The sequence below is a fragment of the Dermochelys coriacea genome, chromosome 3, assembly GCF_009764565.3.
Source record: "Dermochelys coriacea isolate rDerCor1 chromosome 3, rDerCor1.pri.v4, whole genome shotgun sequence".
NCBI classification, from domain to species: domain Eukaryota; kingdom Metazoa; phylum Chordata; order Testudines; family Dermochelyidae; genus Dermochelys; species Dermochelys coriacea.
The window spans coordinates 196,678,203-196,700,205 of record NC_050070.1 but is presented as its reverse complement, the minus strand read 5'-3'; the positions used below and the strand labels follow the sequence as shown (position 1 = coordinate 196,700,205).

At 39.4% G+C, this 22,003-nt stretch overlaps 1 protein-coding gene and 1 long non-coding RNA gene across 19 annotated transcripts in view; both read left to right on the top strand.

Annotated features, from left to right (window-relative positions):
- EHBP1 (EH domain binding protein 1) overlaps positions 1-22,003 on the top strand; it is a 320,670-nt gene that overhangs the window by 116,979 nt on the left and 181,688 nt on the right. The gene's annotated exons all lie outside the window — the stretch shown is intronic.
- On the top strand, positions 1,317-4,128 carry LOC122459575. The gene is made up of 2 exons (XR_006280361.1): positions 1,317-2,674; positions 2,841-4,128. It is a non-coding gene; the product is annotated as an uncharacterized LOC122459575 (long non-coding RNA).

Here is a 22,003-nt window from a genome sequence, read left to right as displayed (position 1 = left end):
TTTCCTCCACATTCTAGAGCCACTCTGCTCCCTTCCTTCCCTTCTACATCAGCTAGATGCTGGGAGGATCTGGAACAAGATCTTACCTCCCCCCGGTCCCAAGCCAAACTTAAAATATAAATTAATACAGGTAACCTTAAATCCGATTAAAATATGTAGAACCTGTCCATAGAAAGGTTGTGCTTTGGTTTATGTGGCCCTTTCGTGTAATAAGGTTGGGCACTACTAAACAATCATTTTGACCTGTTGGTTGGGAGCAGTCTGCCACTTTAGAGTGCCATCTGTCCCCACCCCATTCATTTGCCTATCCCTCTTCCTAAGTGCTTGACGTGCATCACCACAGATCAGAGTGGGGGAACTGGGATACACCCTTAATTATTTCTATCCCCCCTTCCCTGCCCCTCTCACAAGAGCATGTTACTTCAGGAGATTCACTCTCCTTGTGGGGACCAAGCAGGAAGTTCCCACATCATTCAGAGGAAAGGGATTTTATTCCGGTTACTCCCGAAGATGGGTTTTCAGCTCTATTTTAGATTTAAGGCAGCTAAACAAATTCCTAAAGAGAACAAAATTCTGGCTGTAGCATCTATTATGCTTTCCTTAGATCTTGGGGTCTGGTACGCTGCTCTTGAGTTCAAGAGTGCTTATTTTTACATAGCAATTTACCAGACACACAGAAAGTTTCTCATATTCATGGTCAACAGATCCTACTACCAATTTGCAGTACTGCCTTAGCAGCTCCTCACATATTCAGGAAATGCATGGCTGTATTAGCACATTTCTGCGAAGATTGGAATCCACGTATTCCCCTATCTGAACAAGTGGTCGGTCCGGGTTTCAGATACTCTCCAGAGTAGCCACTATTCAGTCCACTTTTGACATGCTGGGGCTCCTGATCGATACAGAGAAATCTATCTTGACACCTGTTCAAAGGCTAGAATTCCTTGAGGCAGTCCTGGACTCCACAGAGGCCAGGGTTTTCCTGCCTGAGCAGAAGTTCCAAACAATGCAGGTCATTCCTCTAGATCTAAAGGTGCACCCTCTCACTGTGGTTCGGAATTTGCCTCTGGCTTCTAGGACACATGGCAGCATGCACTTACGTGGTGCAGCATGCCAGGCTATGCCTCGGAGAACTACAGGGTTGGCTAGCATTAGTGTTTTCAGCAGCCAGTCATTATATTGGCATGGTGGTTCAAGAACCTGCTCAGGTCTTGTCCTCCGGGGACTTTTAGGTAGAGCTTGCAAATGTTCCCTTTGCCTCTCCACATCAGCGCTCGCGCTAGTCGCAGATGCATTGGATTTAGGATGAGGAGCTCACTTAGGTCCCCTTCAGACTCAGGGCCTTTGGTCTCCTCAGGATCTAAGCTTCCATATAAATATAAGGGAACTATAGGCCATCCATTTGGCTTGCCTGGCATTCCTTACATATATCAAGGGGTGAAGTTGTTGGTACTCTCAGACAATACAGTGACTATGTTCTATGCAAATAAACAAGGGGTGCCCCTCTGACAAAGATATGTCAGGAGGCGATCATTCTTTTGAATTTCTGCATTGCCAGATCCATCAACCTGAGAGCTGCATACCTTCTGGGAGTTCAGAACACACTGGCAGGCCAGCTGAATAGGTAATTTGCAGGTCTCTGCGAGTGGTATCTTTGCCCAGATGTATTCAGGTCCATTTTCCAGTGATGGGGAGCTCCCCAAGTGAACCTATTTTGCAACAAGAGCAAACAAAAAATGTAGTCTTTTTTTGTTTCCAGCAGGGTCATAGCCTGGGTTCACAGATGGATGCTTTCCTCCTACCCAGGTCTAAAGGCCTGCTGTATGCCTTCCCTTCAGTTCTGCTCCTAGCAACAGTCTTGTCCAAAGTCAAGCAAGATTCCACGTGTCCCTGTCAACATTGGTTTTCAACTCTGCTTGTCCTGTCAGTCAGACCTCCACTGCCATTCTCAAGACGTGGACCCAGCTGCCTCCTTCACTCCAACCTTCAGGCTCTCTACCTGACTGCATTGATGCTTCATGGCTGACAACCTCAGAACGACTTTGCTCTAAGGGGCTACAGCAAGTTCTGCTAAATAGTAGGACGCCTTTATCTAGATCTGCTTACTTTGCTAAATGGAAGAGATTTTCCATTTTGGTCCATACAAAGAGGCATCCCCCCAGGTCAGGCTCTGATTTGCCATATCTTGGACTATCTTTTGTTTCTAAAATGACAGTATTATTAGCACTTAGCCACCATATGGACTCTTTTGGAACTATCTCAGCTTTCTATCCTCCCGTGGATAACTGATCCATTTTTTCAAACCCTGTGTTCGTCAAATTTCTTAAGGGTTTGTTCCACAGGTTCACAGCCTGGTTCCACAGTGGAGTTTAAATTCAGTTTTGGCACAGTTGATTTGTCTCCTCTCTTCCCCTTTGAATCTCTAGTGACTTGTTTTGTTACACATGTCTATGAAGGTGGCTTTTTTGGTTGCTAGAACCTCAATCAAGAGAGTAGGTGAGCTGCAAGCCTTAGTGTCAGAGTCTCCCTATACAATTTTATTTAGGGACAAGGTTTTCCTTCGACCTCACCCAAAATTCCTGTCTAACGTGATTTCCGATTTGCACATTAATCAAGCAGTTCATTTATGGACTTTCTTTCCAAAGCCTTATTTGAGTAAAGGGAAAGAAAAGTGGTTTTCAATGAAGTCACACAAATGAGGGTCATTCTTATCAGTTGCCAGCTTGTGCAGATCAAGGAGTGACTGGTTCACATTCTTTTCCAGGTGCAAGGCACACTCTATTGCTGTCAACCCTTTCTCACAATCATCACGATCTGGTTTCTTGATGTCCTGCAAAAAGATGCTGTAGGTGTTAGAGCTTTGGCTTTTTATCTGGATACAGCTAGGCCTTTCAGGTCTTCATCTCAGCTCTTAGTTTCAGAATAAAGGGCTACCCAGTATCCACACAGAAGATCTCTTGCTGTATTGGTTTATGCTACCAGTTGGATGATATTGCACCTCCAAATAAAGTGGTGGCTCACTCAATCAGGTCACTGGTAACTGCCACGGCCTTTCTAGCTTGTGCACCTATACTGGATGTTTTTTGTAGGGCGGCAACCTGGTCATCGGTCCATAAATTTGCATTTCACTATGCCTTCTCTCACCAATCTAGAGATGGTACCAGATTTGAACTGGTGGTCCTACAATCCCTTTTCAATTAGACTCCGAGCCCACTACCTGTTTGAACTGCTTGTGAGTCACCTACAGTGGATTGGATGTGTGTAATCACTTGAAAAAGAAAAAAAACTGTTATGTACTTTTTCAAGATTGTTTTGAAGATGTGTTGCACATGTCCATTCCAGAACCCACCCTCCATCCCCTCTCTATCAGTGTCTTTCTGGTAAGAAGGAACTAGGGCGGGGGGATGGGGGGTCAGAAACAACATGGCCTCTTATACCTACATACCATGGTGCGAGGCACCAGAGGTGCTCAGACTGCCCCAACAGGAACTACGGAGGAAAAAATTTCCACTAACTGTGCATGAGGTGTGCGCATACCTACAGCGGAATGGACGTGTGTAACTCATCTTGAAGAACAACAGTTATGGAAAGGTAGGTAACTGTTTTTTCCTTCAATCTCTTTCCCCCTCCTCCAATTACCAGGGGGTGAGAGGGAGGTGTTTTTGCTGCCCTCATTCCTTTTCATCTTCTTGTATTGTATTTAAAAAAAAAAAATTCTTTTCTGCTAACACTCCTTGACTCAGAACTATTGCTTGTCTGGGGCCACTTCATGAAATCATGCTTTTTATGTCCCTAGGATTAGCTATGTTTTCTAAAATTATTTTACACTAAGTCTTTTCTGGTTTTGGCAGTTTTCTACCTAACATTGTCAGGACAGTATCAGATGAAAAACAAGGTGCCATTCTCTTTGGTTTTGTTGATGTTTTATTTTTATTTTAAAGTGTGTATATTTCTGTGACGTTGCTTAGTTTCATGAAAATTTTTGTGATGGTTTTGGCAAGGTGGGAAATCAACTTTCTTTGTTGGAGATTTAAAAAAGATTAAGACCTTGTTGCTTGGACAAGACTAGTAGGCAAGATCTAATTCACAACTATATAAGAGACACAGGCATCTTTAGGTAGTTTAAAATAAATCACTGTACTTGTGCATAATTTTGTAGGAGTGGATTTATTTTTAAGTCATGCCATTCACCTGAAGTAACATCTGACTGTTACTGTTCTCTATGGGGTAATTTAAGGCAAAAGGCCCCAACTCAGCAGGTATTTAAGCACATGCCTAACTTCAGCCAGGCTTTAAGACTAAATTCATGTGCTTAAGTACCTTACGGAATTGGGGTCTATGTTATAGTATCTCTTTCTTGTGCTGTCACTTTACAATTGTAAATGGATAGTGAAAATATTTATCTTTATAAGGAGGATTCAGAGGCTTCTGTCTCATAGTATTGGCACCCTTATAGATATACATTTTTGCATTTGTTATCCTCTCAAAGGATCAGATCTTGTGATAATTGAAGTCAATGGCACAAGGTCTGGGCCAAAATATCAGTGGACTGCATGTACATCAAAATCAGAATGTACTGATACCCCATCACTTGCAAGATGGTATTCAATATATCATATGATTTGCATTTTATGATCTTTGGTTTTGCTATATGCTCTACTTTGTCTCCGTCCTCTTTTTGACAGATCATGTTATAGTGTGAACAAAATTATATTCCTTTATTGAGAATGTTTAAAGAAATTAAATTGTTAGGCAGAATTGTTGCAAATTCATTATTACTATGCCAGACATGCAGAAATGACCATTCTTAACTGAGAATGTTGCGTGTTGCTCTAAGTCTTAGGGATTTTTATTGAATTATGTTCAGTGAGAAGAAAACCATTTTTGTATTAAAAGTTTTTCACAATTAAAAAGCTGGAAAAACTGGTTTAAAAAATGTTAGCCTAAGAACACACATCTTTTGTGGACTTGAGCATATGACTCTTATCAACAATATTTCATATTTAATCAACATAAAATGAAGTACTTTCTTCACATGAACGGGACACTGATCAGGTCTCAGCCAAGGCAAATAAAAGAATGAATGCTTTGTCAATCATCCATAACTAATTTGTGCATACATAGAAAAAAAATTAAATCTGTTTTTAAGAAGAGATTTTCCATGGAAGCAGGTTTCAGAGTAGCAGCCGTGTTAGTCTGTATTCGCAAAAAGATGAGGTGAGCTGTAGCTCACGAAAGCTTATGCTCTAATAAATTTGTTAGTCTCTAAGGTGCCACAAGTACTCCTTTTCTTTTTTCCATGGAAGCAGCAAGGGATATTTAGAAATTTATAGCAAATAGCGATGTGTTCTTGTGATTGCTTTTATTTCTTCATTTTAACAGAATTTCATAGAAACCTAGAAAAAAATACCAGGTTTTAAAAAGTTTTCTACCAAAATATTCTGAGACAGGCCTAAGCTGAGAGAGATATGGACAGATTCTTTTATCTGTTGGTACATATTCATATTATTACAGGGAGCCTTTGCATACCTTTCTGATGAACACAACTAATAGATAATACACAGTGGAGAAAATGTTAAATGCATTGCCTCTTTGCACAGAAAATATGATTGTGTTGCTCCTGTGACAGTGTGGTTATGGTTGATGGGGCAACTTCATTATGAGCTCCTGTTTTCAGGCTTTTTCAGCTTTTTTTTTTTTTAAATCACCCTTTGGAGTAAAACTTTTATGCTTATCAGTCTAGAGATGAATTTTTGAAGAAATCCATTTAGACCTTTTTTTTTTAACTTAAGTTCAGGGGGAAAATGTCTTTCAAGCTTTAAGAAAGTTGTTCAGATGTTTTTTGTGGTTAATGAAAAACCCACTTTTTAAAATACTACAAACTTAGACTATGTACAGTACATAGTCCTCACTGACAAATGTGTGCTTTAAGGAACTTTGAACAAGAGCATGCGCACAATACATTTTTTCTTCATTAACTTGAGCATGCAAAGGGTGTGACTATTCAGAAGCATTGTATGCATGAGCGTTCATATATCTAGATAGTCTCATGCAGATCTTAATCTTCAGGAGCCTCCCTGTGCCCTATTTATTTGTCCCTCCCTTAATAATTACATCATACTTTCAACGTAAATTTCACATGCTCTGGGGTTTTGCAGCCAAAAACATACGGCACCCTGCAGAACACACACAATTTCAAATGTCCTGGTTTTGGGAGATGGCCACCAAATCAGGGATACTTTCCTCTGTAAACATTATCCCACTACAAGGTCCATTGAACTTGCAGTTCCAAGCATGTAGCTTTAGATTTCAGTATGCAGTAGAATTTCACATTAAAATTAGCTCACTGGTTTAATTGAAACTGTGCTTGCCAGATTGCAAATTCAAATAAAGAAATAAAATTACCAAATGAGGCAATGAAGTGGCACCAGTAACAGAACTGTATATTAGGTAGGGCAAGGTCCCTTTTTCCCTTAGAAAGCCAGAGCATTGTAAGGAGAATTCACAATTCATGTCACTGCCACAGATCTTTCAGACTAGTGGAAGTCCTGTGATATTCATTTAGAAACATCAACTGGGAGATAGTGAAAGATGTATAGGAGTAGTGGCAGGTGTCCAGATTCCCTCCATATCCAGGACATCACCAGGTTTTATTACTACGTATCTTGATTGATTTTAGCCATAATAGAGGGGATGTTTCAGTTTTATGAAACCTCACGTTTGATAGCTATCTAGAATCCTTAATGCAATATCTTGACACACATGAAAGAAGTTGTGAGGGGATGGGAAGAGAATAAATTGGATGTTCAAAGCCATAATATCAGATATTTAACCTTACTATATAGTATGTAGCCAATGGGCAGCAGAACTCCACACTTGGCTGAAGTAGCACTGCATTTCACAATGGTGGGTACATTTCAAGTAACTCCGCATTACTTGTGTGCTATATGCAGAAGGCAGAGATATTACCGTATTGGTGAATAGCTTGATCCAAGGTGAGTGTCACAGCTCAACAGAGAGGCATAAAGGGATACCGTTAGAAAACACCTTCATCCATATCCTGTACAGTTTGAGTTGAGTTCAGACCTATATTAAAATAAGAAGCAAATGTAAAAGTTGCAATATTTCAACACAGTCGGAGGCCTTTTGCATCTCAGATGAAATTCCTCAGACTTTGCAAATTGTATTTTATTGAACACCATATGAACATTCTATGAATACATCTACACTGCTGTCAGGAGTATGCTTCCAAGCTCGATTAAACATACATATGCTAGCCCTGCTTGAGGTGGCATGCTAAAAATAACAGTGTAGTTGAGGATAGTAGGGGTGGCAGCTCAGTCTAGCTGCCTGAGTACAAATCTGCCCTGGCCCCTTGGGTAGGCCTGGCAGCCCGCTATTTCTAGCATGCTAGTTTGAGCAGAGCTAGTGCACATATGTCTATTTGTACTGGGAAGCACACTCCCAGCTGCAGTGTAGACATATCCTATGAGAGCTGTCAGCAAACCTTCTGCCTTTTACAAGACCTGTCTGAACAGAGTTTCAGTGCTGGGAAAACGAATTCCCTTCAATTTTACTAACCGCTTTCAAACATATTATCATAGCTGAGAAGGGAAATGGGTGTGTATAAGGCCTCCAGAGTGGGTGACCTTTCTTCCTTTTTAGTATGAAGGAGATAGCTACCACAGATACTGTCAAGTACAGTTCAGTGTAGAGGTGAGAAAGGAGTTGAATAATTTGGTTACCATGATGGGAAACTGAAGGCAAAAGTTCTCTTGGAATTCATCCTTGGTCTATCAAGGCCTTGTCTTCCTACGTTGCCTTTGTTACCTCAGCAGCCTTTCCCAGCCTTATTTGTTTAGTTCTTCTATGCATCGTTCAGTTAGACTAAAGAGCTGGGTATGAATCTATATCAAGTTGGAAGACCTGATGTTCTGCCACACAACTTTCAACAAAAATTCTTAAAGCCATCACTGTTTTAACACAGGTTTCAGAGTAGCAGCCGTGTTAGTCTGTATTCGCAAAAAGAAAAGGAGTACTTGTGGCACCTTAGAGACTAACAAATTTATTAGAGCATAAGCTTTCGTGAGCTACAGCTCATTTCATCGGATGCATTTGGTGGAAAAAACAGAGGAGAGATTTATATACACACACACAGAGAACATGAAACAATGGGTTTATCATACACACTGTAAGGAGAGTGATCACTTAAGATAAGCCATCACCAACAGCAGGGGGGGAAGGAGGAAAACCTTTCATGGTGACAAGCAGGTAGGCTAATTCCAGCAGTTAACAAGAATATCAGAGGAACAGTGGGGGGTGGGGTGGGAGGGAGAAATACCATGGGGAAATAGTTTTACTTTGTGTAATGACTCATCCATTCCCAGTCTCTATTCAAGCCTAAGTTAATTGTATCCAGTTTGCAAATTAATTCCAATTCAGCAGTCTCTCGTTGGAGTCTGTTTTTGAAGCTTTTTTGTTGAAGTATAGCCACTCTTAGGTCTGTGATCGAGTGACCAGAGAGATTGAAGTGTTCTCCAACTGGTTTTTGAATGTTATAATTCTTGACGTCTGATTTGTGTCCATTCATTCTTTTACGTAGAGACTGTCCAGTTTGGCCAATGTACATGGCAGAGGGGCATTGCTGGCACATGATGGCATATATCATCATATGCCATCATGTGCCAGCAATGCCCCTCTGCCATGTACATTGGCCAAACTGGACAGTCTCTACGTAAAAGAATGAATGGACACAAATCAGACGTCAAGAATTATAACATTCAAAAACCAGTTGGAGAACACTTCAATCTCTCTGGTCACTCGATCACAGACCTAAGAGTGGCTATACTTCAACAAAAAAGCTTCAAAAACAGACTCCAACGAGAGACTGCTGAATTGGAATTAATTTGCAAACTGGATACAATTAACTTAGGCTTGAATAGAGACTGGGAATGGATGAGTCATTACACAAAGTAAAACTATTTCCCCATGGTATTTCTCCCTCCCACCCCACCCCCCACTGTTCCTCTGATATTCTTGTTAACTGCTGGAATTAGCCTACCTGCTTGTCACCATGAAAGGTTTTCCTCCTTCCCCCCCCTGCTGTTGGTGATGGCTTATCTTAAGTGATCACTCTCCTTACAGTGTGTATGATAAACCCATTGTTTCATGTTCTCTGTGTGTGTGTATATAAATCTCTCCTCTGTTTTTTCCACCAAATGCATCCGATGAAGTGAGCTGTAGCTCACGAAAGCTTATGCTCTAATAAATTTGTTAGTCTCTAAGGTGCCACAAGTACTCCTTTTGTTTTAACACAGCTGCTCTAAGTACACTCCTGGTTGAGTTATGGGTATAAGTCTATTTTTTTATAACTTCAAAGGCTTCAAAAAGTTTTTGAGCCTTATCACCAGGGTCACTTATCTTAGTGCCAGGTAGAAGAGAGAAAGCCAATTTAGATCCTGAATAACGAAAGACGTAAAATTAAAGGAAGATGAACGCCTCTGGCTGCAAGGAACAGTATGAAAGAAATATGAAAGAAAAATGTGTATACAGAGTCATTTGATTTTGACATTCACATTATGTATTCTACCTGGTCTGCCAATTTCTTTAGCTAAGGACTTTCTTTTGGTAGGTTGCTGCTGTTTATACATTTGCCTTGTTTAACCACTTCAAAGTTTTCCCATCACAGTTAATGGGGTACTCCTGCATAGAGTGTACTAGAAAGTCTCCATTTCATGGTTGATGACAAGGTATTGAATTCACTATATAACAAAATTAATGTGGTTAAACCCCTGGAAATTACGGCCAGTCATAATCGTGATTCTATATGGTTGCATTTAATCTAGGCCTTAATTTTACCCAATAACTGGAAGAAAGAAGAAATATAGGACTGGGTTGCTGAGAAATAAGTAAAATTGCCCACTCCAAGGTGAATATCCTATATATTCCAAAATGTTGTCTCTGGCATAAACTCTGTGTCCCCTATGGCACAACCTCCAGCATGCTCCCCTGGAAGGAGTGAAAGAGACAGGCTGTAGAAAAGTATCAAAATTACTTCTGATAATCTGTACCTTTGCCCTTTTTAAACTGGAAAAAAATACTCTTGCCCACTTCACAAGATCCTTCACATTATAAAGTATTGCTATTGAAAGTCTCAGGGCAAAAATAAAAAAAGGGGGGTGGGAAATGGGTGATGTCCTGGTAGGGGCCTGCTATAGGCCACAAAATAAGGAGAAGGAGATGGATGAACATTTTTAGAACAAATAGTGGAGCTATCCAAAGCACAGGGAGCTGGTGTTGTGGGGGACTTTAACAACCCAGATATCTGTTGGAAAAACAATACAGCAGGATACTTATTGTCCAACAAGTTCTTAGGTCATATCTACAGTACAGGTACTACTGGGTAACCAGATAACAAGTGTGCAAAATCAGGATGGCTGTGGGTGGTGGGAGTCTGGGGGATAATAGACATCTGTACAAGATAGAGGTCTATAAAATCATGACTGGTGTGGAGAAAGTAAATAAGGAAGTGTTATTTACTCCTTCTCATAACACAAGAACTAGGGGCCACCAAATGAAATTAATAGGCTACAGGTTTAAAACAAATAAAAGGAAGTATTTCTTCACACAATGCACAGTCAACCTGTGGAACTCCTTGCCAGAGAATGTTGTGAAGGCCAAGACTATAACAAGGTTCAAAAAAGAACTAGATAAATTCATGGAGGATAGGTCCATCAATGGCTATTAGCCAGGATGGGCAGGGATGGTGTCCCTAGCCTCTGTTTGCCAGAAACTGGGAATGGGCGACGGGGGATGGATCACTCGATGATTACCTGTTCTGTTTGTTCCCTCTGGGGCACCTGGCATTGGCCACTGTTGGAAGACAGGATACTGGGTTAGATGGACCTTTGGTCTGATCCAGTATAGTGGTTCTTATGTTCACAACAGCAAAGAATCCCAGTGCAGAGGAAAGTTAGGAAGAATGGTAAGAGACCAATATGGCTCCCTCAGGATCTCTTTAATTACCTGAAAATCAAAAAGTAATTGTATAAAAAGTGGAAATGAGAATAGATCGCTAAGGATGAGTACATAAGAATAGCATATGCATATAGGGAGAATATCAGAAAGGCTAAGGCACAAAATGAGTTAAAACTAGCTAGGGACATAAAAGTAAAAAAGAAGAGGTTCTATAAATACATTAGAAGTAAGAGAAAGATGAGGGAAGGTGTAGGTTCATTACTTAGTGGGGCAGGAGAGCAAATAATGGATGACACAATGAAGGCTGAAGTGTTTAATGATGTTTTTGCTTCAGTCTTCACTAAAAAGGTTACATGTGATCAGATGCTTAGCACAACATTAACAACTAGGGGGAAAGATCTCAGGATAAAACAGTGACAGAATAGATTAAAGAACATTTAGATAAATTTGGTGTATTCAGGTTGGCAGGACCTGATGAAATTCATCCTAGGTTATATAAGGAACTAGATGAAGCAATCTTGGAACTGTTAGTAATTATCCTTGAGAACTCCTGGAGAATGGATGAGGACTAGAGAAGGACTAAACATAGTACCTGTATTTAAAATGGGGGAGGGGGGGAGAAGAAAGCTTGGGGACTTATAGACCAATCATCCAAACTTCTATATCTGAAAAGATTCTGGAACAAATTCTTAAACAACCAATTTGTTCAAACCTAGAGGATAATAAGGTGCTAAGTAATAGCCAACAGGGATTTGTCAAAATAAATCATGTCAAACCAATCTAATTTTCTTCTTTGAGAGGGTAACTAGCCTACTGGACAGGAGGAAGAAGTAGCTATGATATATCTGGATTTTATGAAGGCTTTTGACTCAGTTCCACATACCGTTCTCTTAAACAAACAAGGGAAATATGGTCTAGATGAAATTATTATAAGGTGGGTGCATAACTGGATGAAAGACCATATTCAAAGAGAAGTTATGAATTGCTCAGTGTCAAACTGGGTGGGTGTTTCTAGTGAGGTTCTGCAAGGATCTGTCCTGCATCTGGTACTAGTCAATATTTTCAGTAATGACTTGGATGATGGAGTGGAGAGTGTACTTATAAAATTTGCAGATGACACCAAACTAGGAGGGGTTGCAAGCACTTCGGAGGACAGGATTAGAATTCAAAACAATCTTGATAAATTGGAGAATTGGTGTGAAATCAGCAAGATGAAATTCAATAAAGACAAGTGCAAAATACTATACTTAGGAAGGTAAAGTCATATGCTCAAATGCAAAATGGCTAATAACTAGATAGGCAGCAGTACTGGAGGAAAGGATCTGGGAGTTATAATGGATCACAAACTGAATATGACTCAACAATATGATACTGTTGTGAAAAGGCAGATACCATTCTGGTTTATATTAACTGGAGAGTCCTATGTAAAACATGGCAGTTAATTGTTCTGCTCAGCACTGGTAAGGTCTGAGCTGGAGTACTGTGTCTAGTTTTGGGCGACATACTTTAAGAAAGATGTGAATGAATTGGAGAGAGTCCAGAGGAAAGCAACAAAAATGATGACAGGTTTATAAAACATGACCTGTGAGGAAAGATTGAAAGAACTGGACATGTTTAATCTAGGGAAGAGATGATTGAGGGGGTACCTTATAGCAGTCCTCATATATGTAAAAGGTTGTTGTAAAGAGGGCGGTGATCAATTGTTCTCCATGTCCACCAAGGGTGGGACAAAAAACAATGGCTTATTAGACAGCAAAAGAGATTTAGGTTGGATGTTAGATTACCTAGGGCAGTTGTGGAATCTTCATCATTTGATGTTTTTAAGAACAGGTTAGACAAACATCTGTCAAGAATGGTCTAGCTATAATTGATGCTTCCTCAGTGTGGGAGGACAGTCTAGATAACCTCTTGAGATCCCTTCCAACTCTACTGTTCTGTGATTCTATAACAGTTCAAAACAGACTGTAACAAAGATTTTCAAAAATGAATATCTAAAGTTAGGCTTGAGCACCTGGGAGCTCTGATTGAAAGTGAGAGTATCAAAGTGCTTAATAGTCTTGCCCAGCTTACTAAATTTGTCCAATTTTCTTGTGACTTTTTCCTCTAGTGCCCTTGATAAGCATCAAGATAGCCTTACCTAGAGGCAGATACTTCAGTTTGTCTCATCTAAGTCTGTTGATGAGTTGTTAAAACAAATGTGATTTCTTAGTTTTCTTTAGTCGGCTAGTCCTTTCAGTAATGTCAGAGAGGTATTATTTGAGTTAGCATGTAAACTAGACAGAAAACACAGAAAAAAGCAATGCAAACAAAGCAAAAGCAAGATGTATTTGAGGGAGCCCAAGAAAGTAGCTGTTATGCTGTTAGAAAAGATATCAGTTCATCGTATGTCAAAACTATTTGTTCAGAATATGTTGTCTCTGGACAGTTTTGTACAGGAAAGCTTTTAAGGATAGTATGTCAGAATTTTCTGAGTATAGTAGCTCACATGGTGGAACTTAATTACACCAAACAGCTTGATTGCAGCAATGGCATAGCTAAGATTATACTGTACTACCAATGCATTTCAGTCTTTTTGTCTGGAACTTTCCATCTAATTTTCCCATTGGAGATTTCCAAGGATCATGGAGGTAGAAGACAGGTCTATTAAGAGAAACACTTGGTCCTGTGGAACAAATTTGCAAATATCTTTTTCATCTAAAAGGTCTGTTTCAATAAATCTCTTCTTATCTGAGTGATTTCCTAAACTCCAATTGGAATTTTTTTAAAAAAGAAGAAAAGCAGCCTGTGGTACCACTTTTCATTTTGTTTCCAGTTACAGAAAACATCCTCTGTCGTTTGTTAGGTAATAAATATGGTACAGTACTTCCTATTTAAAAAAAGAACAGAAGGACTTGTGGCACCTTAGAGACTAACAAATTTATTTGAGCAAAAGCTTTCGTGGGCTACCGCCCACCTCATTGGATGCATAGAATGGAACATATAATAAGAATATAGATAAATACACATACAGAGAACATGAAAAAGTGGAGTTAAATAATTAGCCTCTTACTCCACTTTTTCATGTTCTCTGTATGTATAGATATATCTTCTTATTCTATGTTCCATTCTATGCATCCGATGAAGTGGGCTATAGCCTACAAAAGCTTATGCTGAAATAAATTTGTTAGTCTCTAAGGCGCCACAAATACTCCTGTTCTTTTTTTTCGGATACAGACTAACATGGCTGCTACTCTGAAACTTCCTATTTAATCATTCATCAGTTTATATACATTCAGCTATATATGGGTCCAAATATAGCTATTGTTCTAACATTTTCATGACTTTCTTACCTTCCTTTTCCAGTCACTATGCCTTGAACTCCAGTTTTCCTGACATGTGGAAGAATTTTTTAAACATTAAATTCTCCTTTCAAATACATCACAATTCTTAATAAATTTTCTGGATACCTTGAATCATCATTTGCTTTTAAACATGTTTTCAGCATAGATTGTGCTGTTTGCATTCGGCCCTCCAATCTTCCATCTGTCTGTCTAAATTATTTTAACTGACATAGTTTTTAATTTACTCTTTACAGATGAGAGAGCTTCCCATACCTTGTCTATTTTAGCATTTAATTGCTCTGTACTCTCAGAAATTAAATTCTGTAGCGATCCATTTTGCTCTGCTAGCAAAGCAGTGATCTTTTCAGCATAGCATAAGCAAGATGGTGCTTGTAACGCAGCTTGAAGGGCCAGCATCTGGGCTTTGAAAGAGTCAGAACTTTCTGACTTATTTTTCTTTGGGGTGCTTGAGTACACGTTTATTGACTTCATATGCTGTGTGTTAGCTTTATTTGAAAATTAAGTAACTTTGAATTGGGTAGCAAATGAAAGTAAAATCACAATATCTGTGTCTTCCAGTGGCTTTGTGGTGCCACTGTCAAAAATCCTTTAAGAAGTGGAAAGTAGAGTGTAAGTTGTGTTGTCTAAAAAATTGTCTTCTGAGTAGGTGTAAAGAACAGAATGCTTCCATTTAAGTTCTAGTTATCTTTCAGCAGCTCTGCTAAAGATTTTTTGAAAAGCCAACTTCTGAGAAGATCACTCTCTGTCCTCTGTTCATATTCAAGCACCGGGTAAGGGCAGACAAAGCTCTTTTGTTTCCATTTGACAAAATATTTCAAATTAGGAAACTTGTTATATTCCCCATTTAGATTTAATCTTCCTTGGATAATGATTACTACAATACTTTCCCTTTAGAAAAGAAATCCCTTCCCGAAAGAAATCAGTAGGACATTTTCTATAATACTTAAATACTTTATAAAGCATAATAAGATTTTTCAGTCACAAGTTCAGTTTTTATAGAATGTAAACATGCTCTTTTGTGTTTTCACAAAATTTTCTGTGTTTATAGGAAGGAGGGCTATTGTATTCTTCATTTTCTGAGGTACAGGTGGTAGAAGCAACAAGCAATGGAAACAAACGTAGGGAAGTTGAGCTCAGGTTTTAGGAGCTAAAGTTGTATTGTAGCGGCTTCTGTAGCATTCCCTCTTTCCGATCGTAGGTACATAGTGAGTGTCTTTTCAGAACAAAAATTTTCAAATTGTTTGACTCTCTAACTTAATAGACGTTGCGAGGTGATAAATTATATGGAGCTAATTCTTAGTTGTATATTCTTTTTGCGTTAACCTTGACAAAGACTTGATATCAAGAAGTGGGGTAGTTACAGAAAATAAGCTAACTAGAAAGGTTTTTTATAATTGTTGTTATAAATAGCAATGTCTGCTTAAGCCAAAACTCCATTAAAGGTTGCTGAATCACCATTTCATTCAGGCCATTCCTGAGAAGCAGCAAAATGAGCAGAAATGCTCTTAGAGACCAACTGGAGCTTTTCCTGGAATTATAAAAGAGATCAATAATTTGGCAGCACTGGACAAAGTGTTTTACTCCTGGAGGAATTCTGGGCTAAAATATTCTGCGCACAATATTTTATTTGTCAAAATAATACAATATAATCATGCCAGTTTCAACTATTTTGGTAATTTATTTCAGAATACCTATCAGCAAGTATGTCTGAAAAATACAGTCAACATAAAAGTTTCAGGAAATGTTTTTGACAGATTCTTTATTAGGCATATTAATACAGAACTTGGAGTAATAATTCATTTAAACTAAAATCCAGAAATGTATTTCCTTCACATCTCAGAAGCAGAGCAAAGGCTTGGGGGAGTCAGAGATAACAGATAATCGGAGTGAGAGGAAAGTAATTGCTGGGAAGAAGCCTGGGAGTGAAACTGTAGGGTTGTTGGGTATAGGTGGGAGAAGTATGGAACAGGTTTTTTTCCAGGGAGGAGATTGTTAGGGATTTGGGGAGCTTCTCCCATGCAAATTCTGTCTGATCCTAGTCTCTTTCATTCAGTCAGGCATATCTGCCCCTATATCTCTGCACTCCCCATCCCCATATATTCTTGCACCCTGACTTAGCTGCCATCCCCTGATCCCGTTCCCATATGGCCCTGCTCCTTCACTCAGTCACCCTCAATCCCCATGTGTCTCTGCACCTCTACTCAGCCACCCCCTCCCATGCTGTCCCTTGTATCCCTGTACTCCCAGTAGGGTTACCACCTTTGAAATGTAAAAAACCTGGCACCTGCTCCCCCACAAGCCTGCCGCAGCTCCAACCACAAGGCAACTCCACAACCCACTCCTCCCTTCAACAGCCACTTATAGTATCTAGAGAGAGAGAGAGAGAGAGAGCACATACAGATAAGATTGACAACATCATTGATAACACAATTCATTTTATCAGCACATATTATCAGCCAGTCTGTGTAGTCTATTTCATTTAGCCAGTTGTCACTGAATGTGAAGTTTCTTATGCATGCTTTTGGGTGGGGGTGTAGTAGATCACTTGCACCATTGCCCTTACCTTCCATAAGATATCTTCTACTTTTCCTCACTCTCACATGACTCATACTCACTTTCACACATGTGCGTGTTGGTGGACAGACCGCTGCTGTATTTTGAATAATTTTGATCTGTTATCACTTAAACTGTGGAAGTGGGAACACTGCAGCATCTTTGGCTGGACACAGAAACTTTTAACATTAGGTATCCCAGTGTATTGTGATGATAATGCAGATCTTTAGACCCACATAAACCCCTCCCTCCCCGTTCCCCGGGCAGATTAAATTATTTTTGCGTAAACTGCAAATCCATACAAAAAACTGGCCAGGCTGGTCAAATACTGGCCAGGTGGTAACCCTAACCCACCCCCTCCCTCTTATCCCCATGTGGCCCTGCACCCCCATGCCCATTTAGCACCCACCTCAGTCTGAACCCCAGTCTATGACCCCCAGCAACCCCATATTGTCTGTCCCCCCCAGTTTCCTGTGCCTCCTCACCTGGCCCCACGGACAGAGTGCTGTGAGGAACGCAGCTTCTCCTCCCTCTCCCCACCAGGAGTGACTGCCCTCTGTTCTGGTGCCACAGCAACCCCTGGTGGGTGAAAGGTGTAACTGCAGCACCTCTCCAGCAGAATGTATTTTCTTCAGAGAAAAAGAATTTTGCATGGGACCTGAATTCTGCATGTGCGCAGCGGTGCAGAATTCGCTTAGGAGTAGTGTTTGATATTTTCTTATGGGTCATGTGTTCCTCTGTAGACCAAACTAGAATCATGAGCTAACTTTCAAAGTGCTGAGAGCCCACAACTCCTATTGGCCTCAAGAGAAATCAGGTTACTTGTATAGGTGCCTTGTATCACTGCAGGTGCCTGTCCTTAAGCACACAAGTATAAACATTTTTCCCATAATGACAAGTCTGATAGAAGTGTTTTGTTCATGGAAGTGGCCTTACAGTTAAATACTTGAAAATTTAAAGGTATTTTCTTTAAGATGACTCATAAAATGTTTCCCCTCTCTTTCTGAGTCTGGTGATGAGTCACGCCTGTTTTAAGCTCCAGCCAATCCACAAGCCAGGAACTGGACTGGTGATTCCCAGAGCAGGTGTAGAAGCCTTATGGGAGGAACAGCAGCTCAGTCTGCTAAGTGTCACTCCAGGGCTTGGAACTCACTCCTGCCTGACAGTGGCAACAGACTCCCCAACCCATAGCCAATTCCAGCCTTGCTCTGGCTCCAGCCCGGCTCTTGCCGCTAACCTGCTCCTAGTTGTACTCTAGTCTCACTCCAACCCTGCCCTGGACTCCTGATTCCAGCTCTGACCATTAGGCCTGACTGCTCCAGCTCTGAAAACTAGGCTGACCATCTCCTCACAGTTTCTGACAGTATCCAAGCTGAGCATCACTACTTGCAATTTAAAAAAACCCTTAATCATGCTGCAATTCCTTTTCCTGCTATGCTTTAATTGTGCCATAGCATCAAGGAGTGTCTTTACTGATGAAGTGAGCTGTAGCTCACGAAAGCTTATGCTCAAATAAATTTGTTAGTCTCTAAGGTGCCACAAGTACTCCTTTTCTTTTTTGCGAATACAGACTAACACAGCTGCTACTCTGAAACTGTTTACTGGGACAGAGATTCTGCCATTCAACTGGATGATAGGAATACAATGGACTGTGACACTACAGACTCTGGGATATACTCTGGCCCATCAGAAACGTGAACACTAAACAGCCAGAATACACTCAATTGTCAGTTGTGTATATACAATCTAATTAAAGGACTAGTGCCATGATAAGACTGAACTTTGATTACAAAAGTATTAGAGCTGTTAAATTAAAAAAATATGTTACATGGTGTTTGATTCATTGGCTCTTATGCAGTGTATAAATATTTCATAGCTACACCTAGAAAATTTCCCTTCAGATGGGAAAAATGTTCAGTTCATTTGCTTTTGATTCAGTTTTGTTTTGAGATAAATAGTGTATTAAGTAAACAACATCCACATGCAAGCTTTTTATGTCCGAAGATGACGCGGTCTGTTTAATTATCTGTTCCTTCCCTAACAAAGGACTGACAAGCTCTGTCTTTGAAAGAAGACTGCATTAGATATGTATAGTTCCAAGTTATCTGGGTTTCTCTAAACTAGGGGGCCAAATTCAAATGTTTTGTAATACAGCTCTTTCAACTCTGTTGACTTCAGTGGAGTTGTACTAAATTGCCTTGGAGAAGAGTTGGTTCTGCTCTATCCTGAGATGTGATACTCGCTGCTTTTTACAAATGTGCTGTTTTTAGTTGCCTTGTAAGTGGATTTTTTTTTTAAGTTTTATTTGGGAAATGTCCACTGTGGTGGGCAAATAAACGGTGCTACCTAACATGCAAGTCTCTTAATAGTGTCTGAGAGAATATATTGGTATTTTGTTGTATTTACTCACATTAGCCTAATCATGCAAGAGATCTGACCATATGGATACTTAACATGTAGATCACTTTGCAGAATTGGAGCTTATGATTTGGTAACTTCTGTGATGTCTGATACTTGTTGCAATCTTTTATGCAGTGAAAGAAAGAGTGAAATGTGCTTCCTGTATAAAGGGAACCTGAAATATCTGTGATCAATAGGTCAGATGTTTGGTAGTGAAAATGGGTGCACCTTCAGTGACTTCAGTAATCATGATTTTGTCAGTGTTAATAAATTTCTCTGAGTGCTGTTCCCATGAAAATCCATCCTGACATGAAGGGACCACCTCTAGAGGTGAACATATAATTGAGTCTGTATCCTCATTCAAAGATTTGCCTGTCTCCTGAAATTGCCAGTGGGGCCAACAGTCCCAATTGTGAGGTTATTTTGTGAAGGTATTTTGATGTCATTGCTTATGCACTGAGGACTGGAGTGAGACCGTGAAACTCATTTCATTTGAGCCACTGAATAGTCAGAGGTAATCAACTATTGACTTGAGTTTGGTTTTGCACTAGTGACCTAGTAATACAATAGACTTTGCTTTTTATTACTCATAGTTAGCAGACATCCCTGGGGCAGTGAGGATATGATTAAATGTTTTCACAAATTTGGTATAATTTGAATCTTCCAGCAGGGAAGGCTTTCTCCTTGAAGTAGTGTGGGAGTATAAAAGCATGTATTTAACTCGGAGTTTCTATATATGTGTAAAGGTGCTTGATCATTTTCATTTTTCAGAAAAACTAAAGGTTTACGTATATTGCCAGCCCTTACTCAGTACTCTTAAGAAACTTAAGCTTTCCCAAGCAGATGGCACTATCAAGGGAGTCTTATTTTATCTGCTTATATTTGTTTGGTTTTTGTTTTAACAAGACTTGAGCTCTTTTTTCTTTCAGGTAAACTTCTTTCTATAATAATTTTTAAGGTGCTTTTTAAGAGCATTTCTTATTTTCTATATTTTTTCTGATGTCAGCAGAGCTGTACAATAACTACCATAGCTCAAAGGAATTTCAGCAGGCTTCTGACATACCATTTTATTTAAAAAATATTGCAAATATCTTAATGCATATCAATATTTGAGTGTTTGAAAATAACTCAAGATAAATCTACAGTTCCAGTTATTCATTGTCAAATTACCCATAAGTCTCACAATTGATCTCTCTTGTGTGTGGCATTTTCTAACCGAGGGGATCTCAAACTCTTTTTATAGTGTAACACTCATCTTGATAGCGGAGGGTCTTATGAACTGTATCCTTTCCCATTTGTGATTACGTGGATTGCTTCCCATTGTGATTATAAATATGACATTCCAACCAATTCACACAATGTCCTATGACAACTGTAGCAATTGCTTACATGATAAAGTAGTATTAGGAAAATATTTATGTATTTGTATCTGTTGCCTTTACTCCTATTTCTTTCCCCTCTATATGGAGATAGCTGGAAAGGAGGGGATTCAGCCTGTTTTTCTAGATGCCCACACTCTCATTTTTTTTTCTACAGTGAAGAGCCTTGAAATTTGTAGAATGAGGTGGAGCAAATATTTACCAGTTCTCTGCAGACTACCAGTGGTCCATGTTCCCCAATACAAGAATTACTGTCTGATCCAACACCCTCTCATATAGTATGAGAAAAAGTAAATGACTAAATACATAAGACAACTCTATCACTCTTTTATAGCAGTCTAAAACGGCTTACTAATACCAAGTATGGCTCAATTTCCTCTAACTGTGCTGTGTACCTTATGTTTATCATTATTTTTCAGTTAGTAATTTAGGATGTCTGCATTGTTATTTGTAAAGAAACAGGATGCTTCGCTAATTCTGTATTATTTCAGTGGTTGAGCAAGTTTTGTACCAAGAGCTAAATCCTGCCTACAAATATATGGGTGTGTATTGTCGAGTACCTTGTAAACTGAATTTTTATGCATGTGTAATGTGATATCTGGAGGGATAATTGAACCTTGCATGTTTTAAGATATGGTTGCCATTTTATATATAAAAATGGAGCACAGAATATGTTTTGAAAAACATTGAGCAAAAGAAAAAACAAATGCGATGAGCTTTCTTGGTTTCTCTTCTGTGAAGTATGTCATGTTCTCATATGAGACCAGGTGTAATACTAATCTGTATTTTAACAATTTTGCCCATATTTATATTGGATGTAGTAGCTTTATAAACTGTGCTTTTGATTTAAAACCATTCATCCTGGCCTGCTGATGGAGTTGCCCATTTACATCTTATCTGTATGCTTTTAGTCCTGGTTTATCACTTTTCTCTACTGATTTAAGATGTTCCGTTCCAATTCTAGAGTGACAGCCACTGTAACGTGGACTATTTTACTTTTCAGAGCATGCTGAATTTTGAGAATATGTCTGTTTGTTTAGTGCATTTGAATGCTATAGAAGGTGGCTGTTAATAAATTTAACAAAGACAATGTAAGAAAAGTAGGGTATGTCATAGTTGAAAGCATACTCCATGGAATTATATTCCAAAAGTTTTATGGCAAAATCAGTCTAAGTTTTATACATCTTGACAATGTCCTTTTTAAAGGGGAGGATAGGCTAGGGAAACCTCCCGCCCTCCACTATTCTCAGTTAGCCACAGGGTAAAAAACAGACACATGGCACATTCTTCCTCCCCCAAAGTGCACTTACCTGAAAGCAGGTCCCAAACAAACCTACATACATGTCTTCCTAT